Here is a 9,920-nt window from a genome sequence, read left to right as displayed (position 1 = left end):
TTTGTTTGTTTGTTTGGTTGGTTTGGTTTTTCAAGACAGGGTTTCTCTGTGTAGCCTTGACTGTCCTGGACTCACTTTGTAGACCAGGCTGGCCTCGACCTCACAGCGATCCGCCTCCCTCTGCCTCCCGAGTGCTGGGATTAAAGGCATGCACCACCACGCCCTGCTGTTTGTTTGTTTTTTGAGACAAGGTTTCTCTGTGTAGCCTTGGCTGTCCTGGACTCACTTGTAGACCAGGCTGTCTTTGAACTCACAGTGATCCCCCTGCCTCTGCCTCCCGAGTGCTGGGATTTAAGGCGTGTACCACCATGCCTGGCCTTTTTGTTGTTGTTGTTTTGGGTTTTTTTGTTTGTTTGTTTGTTTGTTTTAGGTATCTAGATTTCTGACACAACCTCCTTTACAGGCCAAATCCACCTTGCTGGCCCTTGTTTGAACCTTTGTAATGGCATTTGGCTCACCTTCCAATCCAGTAACCTTCCTGTCTTGAGGTCTTTCACTTAATTACATCAGCAAAATCCCTTCTGCTGTGCAAGGCAAAACACTCAAAGACTCTGGGGGTTGCACTGTCAACATCTTTGTGGGCCATGGTTTTGCCTGTCACAATACTGTATTACTCTAGTTATCCAAAGTTCAAAACTGAGGCTGGAGAGACAGCTCAGTGGTTAAGAGTGCTGGCTGCTTTTTGAGAAGACCCAGGTTTGATCCTCGGCACCTACATAATGTCTCTATAGCTGCAGTCCCAGAGAATCCTACATTCTTCTGGCCTCTGCAGGCACTGCACATGGCACACAGACATAGGTGCAGGCAAAAACACCCATGCACATAAAATAAAAGTTAAAGATAAAAACAGAATAGGATATGGAGGCCCATATCTGAAATCACTGTACTCATGAAGTTGAGGCAGATGGATTGCCAGAAATTTGAGGCCAGCATGGTCTATGTAGGGAGTTGAAGGCAAGCCCGGACGACATGGCAAGACCCTGAAAGCAAACTTTGAGGTCATTCTGAGTGATAGACAAGAAAGAAAGAAAGAAAGAAAGAGAGAAAGAAAAGAAGAAGAAGAAGAAGAAGAAGAAAAATGACATAAAAATATCCCATTTCTGCTCTAGTGTAGCTATAAACCACTGTGTGTTAAGAAGGAAGTATGGTATGTTGAGAGCTTGGGAGATACTTAGATCCAGACTACAGGGGTGCCTCCCTCAGAAGGTCATGTCTAAGCAGATACTTAAAGGATAAAGTGGCAGCTTTGCTACACTCTTCAGGAGACTGCTCCAGGTGTAGGAGACAGCAAGGTCGAAAGCTCCTAGGACAGAAGAGCTTGGCTTGCAGTAGGATCCATGGGAAACGCATCAGAACTGGAGTGGAGCAAGCAGAGGGGTGAGTCAGAACTGTAGAAACCAACCCCCAAACGAGCCAACAAGAGTCCTTTTATTTTCACTTATGAAATATCAGCTTGATAATTTGGAAACACGGGATTGCAGAGAGGCAAGACAAACGTAGAGACGTTTGCCATTGCCTAGAGTGGTGGTAACTGTGTGATGGGTGAGGCTGTGGGGAGGCAAGTAGAGAGAGACAATGATGGTGGTGATGCATAACTGATTGGACAGGCACGTGAGCTGACTGTCCTATCAGAGCGATGCTCACACAGGCTTAGCGTTAGTAGTAACTGGGCAGTGGTGATGTCGTTCAGAGGTGAGTCTGAGGGACACATGGATTGAGGGATGGAGTTCTAAAGGGATCTGGTCAGGTCCCCAAACCCACTGAGTGTTCACAGATTCAGTCTGCCCCCACCCATCATGCCTTCTTCTTGCAGCTCTGTGGGAAAGTACTCGTGAGCCACAGCTGCCCCTGGGAGCTCTGGAGGATCCAGGGGCAAGCAAGTACTGAGGATCAGGTCTGAGGATGGCTACCTCAGTTTCCCCAGCCTGGGCAATAAGGATGCTATAGGGCATCCCCCTTACTAGAGAAAAGAAAAAAAAAGAGAGATGTTTTATTTTATTTATTTTTCCTCTTCCTCCAGATTTATTTTAGTTATGTATATTAGTGGGAAGGGGGCATCCACAGAGGCCAGAAGTGGGTATCAGATGCTCTGGAGCTGGAATTAAAAGCAGTTGTGAGTTGCCTGACACGAGTGCATGGAATAAAATTCCAGACCTCTAAAAGAGAGGCAAATGGGCTGGAGAGATGGCTCAGAGGTTAAGGCGCACCATCTGTTCTTTCAAAGGTCCTGAGTTCAATTCCCAGCAACCACGTGGTGGCTCACAACCATCTATAATGAGATCTGGTGCCTTCTTCTGGTATGCAGGCACACATGCGGGCAGAATACTGTATAAATAATAAATATATAAAAGTATAAAAAAGAGGGGGTCAAACACTTAGCTTTGAGCCATATCTCCAGCCCCTTGCTCAGGCACTTGAAGGCAGACCCCAAACTCCATTCCTTGGCACTAAAGCTGCTTCCCAGTGGTGACTTAAATGTCCTTGGTGCTTGAGAGCCACCTGGCCTTTCCCATGTTGACCAAACCCTCAGCATGGCTTGCAGAGACATGTTGTGTGTCAGTCTATGGAGACATGGTGCATGTGGGGTGGGTCGTGCTGGCATCTATTTTTTTGTTTTTTACTCTCCAAACATGCTGGTAAAAGAAAGTTGTAATCTCAATGTACATCCCAGGTGGCTGGCATGAGGGTAAGGCTGGGAACATGAGGGTAAGGCATGGGATGGGACACGATGATGTTGGATAGGAGACAGACATACAAATCAATTTCCTGACCTTTGGGTTATAAAACCCATGCCTGGGGGCATCAAAGGGCAGAATCGATGGCCAGAGCCTTTGGTAGACTCTATGCCGTCTCAAATCTTGGGCAATAGAATTTCTTAGGGGTCTGTGCTGACTCCTAATAGCAAGATGTACTTCTCTATCTCCAGTCTGGATGCCCGGAAACCTGAAGACGCAAGCTCAGATCCCGAAGATGCGAGACCAGGTAGGTCCTGGGGATGCGATTCCAGATTCCGACAGCGGAATGGGCCACCAAGCCCAACCGCGTCTGACCTCAGGAGCCGCTAAGAGTGGAACCCCCTGGCTGTCAGCCCAGCTACCACTGGGGTGAGACTTTGGAAGCCCATCTGACAGCTTGGAGTCACACAGTCGCCACTGCCCAGCCCTTAGCCTCGGTCCTCCACCTCCGCATCCAGCACAGCACAGCTGGCCGGAAATGACGGCTCTCACGCTGGCAGCGCTGACGTTGGCGGTCCTGCGGCTTCCCAGCCTCCTTGGGAAAAGGATGGGGGCGTGTCACTGGAATCTCCGGCCTCCTATGTCAGCAGGCACGCTGTATCTTGGACTGAAGTGAAAGAGGCGACGCTAGGGATCTTTCTTTTGGGTCCTCACCTCTCATGCAGGCGGGGCTGCCTCCGTGTCTCCATTCCCTACCATTCTAATATAAGAGACAAATGCCACCCAATGATCTCTTTCTGTCCTTTCTACCAGTATGAGGTCAGCGCCTGGCAGTGTAAAGAACGCAATACATCTGAATGGGTGAGGTCATCTGCTGTCCCTCCTCCCTCCCCCATACTCCATCTGAGGTTGTCCTAGACAACTGAAAGGAGAATTTTAGATTTCCACAGTTCTTCTGGGAGGGTGAGTGGATGGGTGGGGGTGTAGGGGGGCAGGGGGGACGGGGGTGGGGGCCTGCGCTTCCACGTGTCTGCCTCAGATCCTTACAGCGCAAACCCTCCGGGCTTCTCGTGGATGGAGTAACTTTTAGGGTGCTAATGCAGACAGTCTCCATCCTTACTTAGAGGTTAATGGGAGGGACTCAAAGACTTGTGCCAAGTGCTCAGAACCAGGGCAGAGTCATGGGACAACTGGAGCTATGTGTCTGATATGAGCATCTTACAGTTATATCCAGCATCTGCATCAATCACTTACCTATATTTTGTCTTGTTTTGAGTGAGGGTCTCGTTTAAAGCCCTGGCTGGCCTGACACTTTGCTGGGAGTGAAGGTGTGGGCCACCTTGCCTAACATACTACTTATCTTCCTTGGAGACAGGTTCTTGTGTAGCCCAGGCTTGCCTCAAGCCGTAGTCCAGGATGACCCTGACTTTCTTGATCCTTGAGTCTCTAGTTCACAAGCGCTGAGATTACAGGCATACGTCATTACGCCTGGTGTACGCTGGGGACTGAACCCTGAGGCTTTGTGAGTGGGACACCACCAGCTGAGCTGTACCCCAGTCCTTTGCGTGTGTGGTTTTTGCTGTTTTGTAGCCCAGGCTATATTCCAACTCACTGTGTAGTTGTGGCTGACCTTGAATTCCTAACCCTTCATTCATTTACCTCCCAAGGGCTACAGTGACAGGTTTGAGCCACTGTGCTCACTTAATTGATGTACTTTTAAAGCTGTTCCTGGCCTCTCTTCCCACTCCCTCCATCCCCTTTCTGGTAGGACTCCCGAGGCATCTGGCTGCAGAAGTCTGCCCAGAATCCTTGCTTCCTCAGTCAGAGTGTGTGGAATACAGTGTCAGGCTTTAAGCTTCTAAGGGAGACCTGTGAAGAAGCCCTGGGGCACAGTGGCTCACTCTGGCTGTTCTGACGCCCACTGTAGGTCTCAGGTCACGTGATGGCGTGTTGTGCCACTGCCTGAGATGCCTGTAAACTCCTCAAGGGCAGAGCCTCTGGTGGCACATGACAGGTACCCAGGCAGCACAAGCATTTTAAAAATTGTGGCAGAATCAAATTCCTTGGCTTTCTTCACCCTTCCCCCCTGTGATCCCCTAACTCTACATTTTACAGTGCCCCATATTGTTTCACCCCAGGGCACCCAAAAACAAAAAACAAAAAAAAAACTCCAAAGAGCATGAGAGATGATTTTGAAACAGCTGGCCAATATACACAATTCCCACGGCCTTAAGTGGAATGCAGATTACCCAAGAATTTGTAAAATCAGGCGTGACCCTCCTCTACCTGATTAAACACTGTGTGTGCTGAGAGCGGGGATGCAGGGGGCGAGACGAATTAGAGACAGAAGTAGAAAAGTAGAGACAGACACAAAACAAAAATGCAAAATATATCGAAAGTGCTGATGCATGTCTGTGTGGCTTAGAGTTGATGTACTCTGCTCTTACAGAGGACCTGAGCTCTGTTTCCAGACCTGAGTTGGGTTTCTAGAGCTCTCGATGGTCAGTTCACAACAGCCTGTGGCTCCAGCTCCTAGGAATCCTACGCCCTCTTCTGGACTCTACAGGTATTGTTGCTTGCATATGCACATACCACACATCTATACGGAGCTAAAAAGAAAACAAACACGTGTGGTGCGTGCTTTTAATTCTAGCACTTGGGAGACAGAAGCAGGTGGGTCACTGTGAGTTTGAGACCAGCCTGGTTTACAGAGAGAGAGAGAGAGAGAGAGAGAGTGTGTGTTCCAGGATACCCAGAGCTACATGGAGAGACTTTGTATTGAAAAACAATAAATAAATAAATAAATAAATAAGTAGATCTTAGACAAAACAAAACAGCATTCAAAACGCATATTTTCAATCTATAACCAGGGGCCAGAGTGCATATCGCCAAGTAACTGGGAAACTAGGAGTCCAAGTCTAGCCATGTTTACACAGTGAGTCTGAGGTCAGCCCAGACTACAGGAGACCTGTTTCTTTTCTTTTTTTTTCAAGACAGGGTTCCTCTGTGTAGCCTTGACTGTCCTGGACTCACTTTGTAGACCAGGCTGGCCTCGAACTCACAGCGATCTACCTACTTCTGCCTCCCGAGTGCTGGGATTAAAGGCATGTGCCGGGACTGCCCAGCGAGACCTGTTTCAAAAAACAGTAAACAAATAAAAATAAGGAACAAGGGTTGAGAGCTGCCTCAGTGGTTTAGAATTCTGACTACTTTTCCAGAAGACCCAGGTTTGAGTCTCAGTACTCACATGGCTAAAGTATCTACTGCCCTTCTCTGGCCCCCACAGGCAGCAGCATGCAGACATACATATAGACAAAATACTCATATATGTAATTTTTTAGAAAAGCAAAATAAAATAAAAATAGTGGATAATATGCTAGGGACTGAGATTGTGGTGGGGCCTTGACAAGGCTGTTCTGAAGAAAGTACGTTCTCTCTCTCTCTCTCTTTCTTTCTCTCTCTCGTGTATTTAAAGACAGAGTCTCACTACATAGCCCTGGTTGGACTCAATGTGCTATGTAGACAGGCTGACTCTGAATTCACAGAGATCCACCTACCTCTGACTTCCGAGTGCTGGAATTAAAGGTGTTACACTGGCAACAACTTTTAAATGTGGCACCAGAGTTGGAGCATGGGGGCTAGCACAGTGGCGCATGCCTGTAATCCTAGCACTTGGGAGATGGAGACAGGATTAGGAGTTCAAGGTCACCCCGAACTTGGATTTTGGTTTTTTTCCTTCTTGGAAGACAGATGACTGGACTGACTTCTGAATACATTGCCTGTGACTATTGGTCTATTGGTACAGTAATTTTATATGTTATTTTCCAAACTTAGTATTAATGGGCCTTGTAGCTTCCGCTAGCTCTTTGGGAACACCTTTGATCATTGTTGGGATGTCCCTTCTCAGCTCAGTGTCCTTGCTGCAGGGGCCCAAGCCACACAGCAAGGCCACATGTCAGTATATTCTAACAGATTATTTTATTTATGCGTGTCTGTGTGGGAGTGTATGCTGAGTATGTAGGCCGGAAGAGGGTGTTGGGTCTCCTGGAGCTGGAGTTACAGGTTGTGTGCGCGTGCTTAGAACATGGGTGCTTAGAACTGAACTCAGGCCCTCTGACAAACAGCAAGCACCCTTAGCCACCGAGCCAGCTCTCCAGCCCCATGTGTCAGTGTTTTGTTTTCAGCCCCAGCTGAGGCCAGTCTCTGGGCTTCTCTCAGCCCAGGGCCGGGTTGTGTGAATGACAAAGCTCCCAGGTGGTTCCATCCCCCAGCTACTCAGAGCTAAGCCCTGCACCAGCCACTCCAGTCTTTCCAGCTGAGACCCAGGCATCCTGGAGCAGAGACTAGCCATCTCAGCTGCAGCCCAGGTGAATCACTCACCCGGGGAATCAAGGAGACAGTAAACTGACTATTATTTTATGCCATTTGGTGGGGAAGTTATTTTGTGGAAATACATGATAAAACACCCATCTGATGACCAAATTCCAGGATTCCAAATGCTTGCTTGCTCTCTTCTTCTTCTTCTTCTTCTTCTTCTTCTTCTTCTTCTTCTTCTTTTTGATTTTATTTTATTTATTGTATATGAGTGCTCCATTTGTATGTACCCCTGTATGCCAGAAAAGGGCATCAGATCACATTACATATTGTTGTGAGCCACCCTTTGGTTTCTGGGAATTGAACTCAGGACCTCTGGAAGAGCAGCCAGTGCTCTTAACTGCTGAGCCATCTCTCCAGCCCTCAAAAGCTTTCTTTACCCCTATCCCTCCTGTCACTGCCTTGGTTTCAGTTCTTATAAGCTGGCTTCCCCACTTACTATTCCCCGCATTCAGGCCACTTTGTCTCTCCCGCTTCAGTCAAAACAATTAGCTAAGACTTAACATTATCCATTGACATAATTTCTCCACTTCAAAGGCTTTTTATTGGTCGTGCAATAAAATTAAAATTTTTCAGGTTGTATGTAGCTCTCTATAGTCAGCTCCTGGAATTTCTCAAATGTTATCTCTGGTCACAGCCTGCATTTCCCCTCCAACCAGGTCTCTGGCTGTGAGGCTCTCTATGCTCCAGGACTCTTTTTCCCCCCTTGCTCTCCCTAACAGCTGGAAACTGAAAATTTTCCACTTGTCTGTGTAGATTTCCTTCCGTCTCTTTCACTCTGTTCCATATCCGGATGGCTGAGCTTTCCTGGGCCCTACCAGTGGCTTTCCTCATCCTTCTGCTTTTTTTCATGGGTTCACCTGGTTGGCAGGAAGTTGGAAGCAAAAGAGTGAAGTGGAGTGTCCATTCCATCTCTTTCCTTCAGGGAGAATACAGGGTCTGTGGTAATTCTCCTGCGGTGTGCTTCTTGTCTCTAGGGGCTGGCAGCTAGTCTTTTCCTTGCTCCTTATGGGTCTCAGTAACCCATTCTGACCCCAGCATACTTCCCTGTGCATAGCCTCTTGAGGACCCTTTAACTTCTCTGTCTTCTATCTGTTTACAGCTGGGGCTCTTACTAATATTCTCAGTCACCCTCCGAGCTTCATCCTAGACTCCCATACTTTGTCACCTTTTCTGATACCTGTTTCTCCGAGGCCATGAACAGACACCTACTTTCAGTGTCCTAGTTCTCAATGCCTTGCTTTCTTGGCAGTAGAAAGCATAGCTCAGGCCCTAGCCCCTTCAGTGGTACCCGACACTTACTAGGCTCTAAGTCAATGTCTGTTGGAGGGATGGAGGTTGAGAACGGACTTCAGGGAGGGCCACAGGAGCCATAGAACACTGAGTCTTTTATTCCGACCACAAAACAAGGACACACCATTGCTTTCTCACAGCCAAGGACCTTCAAGAAGATTGTCACATTGACAAGAAAAGAATAATTTCTGTAAGTGTTCAAAAGTGCTGCTTTATTTACTGATGGTATGTTTACACACAGATTGCTTCCTTACAATGTTTACTGTAAGCTTTTTTTTTTTTTACATGTCTACAGTAGTAGAGAGACTAGTGTGTCGAGTTAATTTCTTTGCTGCAAAAGCTTTTAATTTTCTTTATTTTTGCAGGGCTGGAGATGGAACCCAGGAGCTCCTGCACGCTTAGCAAGCGGTCTGCTAACTAAGCTACCTCCCGTGTTCACTGCCCTTCATTTTTTAAAGTCTAGTTTATTGAGGTGCAGTTTACATACTGCAAAGCTCACTCTCCTGAGGCACAGAGTTATGAGAACAATCAAACAAAACGTTTCATTGCCCCACAAAGTTCCCTCGTTATCTTTCTTAGTCCACCCATCCCACCTCTAGCTCACGGCAACTGCTCGTTTGTTTTCTTCTCCCACGGCCCCACCGTTCCCAGAATGCCTATAAATGATAACATGGCATATTATAGCCAGGAAGGGTAGCACACATTGTAATCCCAACACTCAGGAGGTGGAAGCGGGAAGATCAGAAGTTCAAGGCCAGTTTCAGGTACATCAGGAGCTCCAGGCCAGCCTGAGCTACATGAGACTCTCTCTCCAAATAAGCAGAGAAACAAAAATAACTTGCTTTCAGTTAACCAGTTAATAGCTGATCCCACTAACCAATTAAGCCGCAGAGGCAGATAAGTTTCCTATTATCTTAGGGCAAGCTGGAAAGTTGGGAGTTTGGTAGCTTGCTTTGGAGTCTCTGGAGAAGTTCACAGGCTAGTGGCATTGGTGCTGAGTGCTCTGCTCCACAGAACATCTTGTCGAAGATACCTATGCATTTTTGTTTGTTTGTTTGAGACATGGTCTCACTATGCAGCCCTGACTGGCCTGGAACCGACTATGTAGAATAGGTTGGCTTTAGACTCAAAGAGATCCACCTGCCTCTACCTCTGCCTCTGCCTCTGCCTCTCGTGTGCTAGGATTAAAGGCCTGTGCTACTATCCCTGGCTAGGTGGTATGGGTTTTCTTTTAACCTAATAAAGAAACCATTCGTTATCTCAGAGTGGTAAGAAAAGCCCCGGGGTATGCCCAGGATTTTGTCCAGGGCAGGGACAACACACCTTTGGAGAAGAGCTAGAGTTACCCAATGCTGTGGTCTGTTCTGGGAAATAGTGACATCGTGCCCCCCTACCTACCTCTGCGCCTGCTCCAGCTGCCTCGATGGAGAATGCGCCTTATTTTCCAACTCTGGGATTCCTGTTTAGCCGAAAGTCACCTTGTTTTGAAGTATCCAAGATTCCCAGAATCTTTTAGACACAGTAAGATGATGGTGTGGGGGAAAAATATCACCCCCTATCCCATACCCCTGGCTGTCT

The sequence above is a fragment of the Acomys russatus genome, chromosome 16, assembly GCF_903995435.1.
Source record: "Acomys russatus chromosome 16, mAcoRus1.1, whole genome shotgun sequence".
Taxonomy (NCBI): domain Eukaryota; kingdom Metazoa; phylum Chordata; class Mammalia; order Rodentia; family Muridae; genus Acomys; species Acomys russatus.
This window is presented reverse-complemented; position numbering follows the sequence as displayed.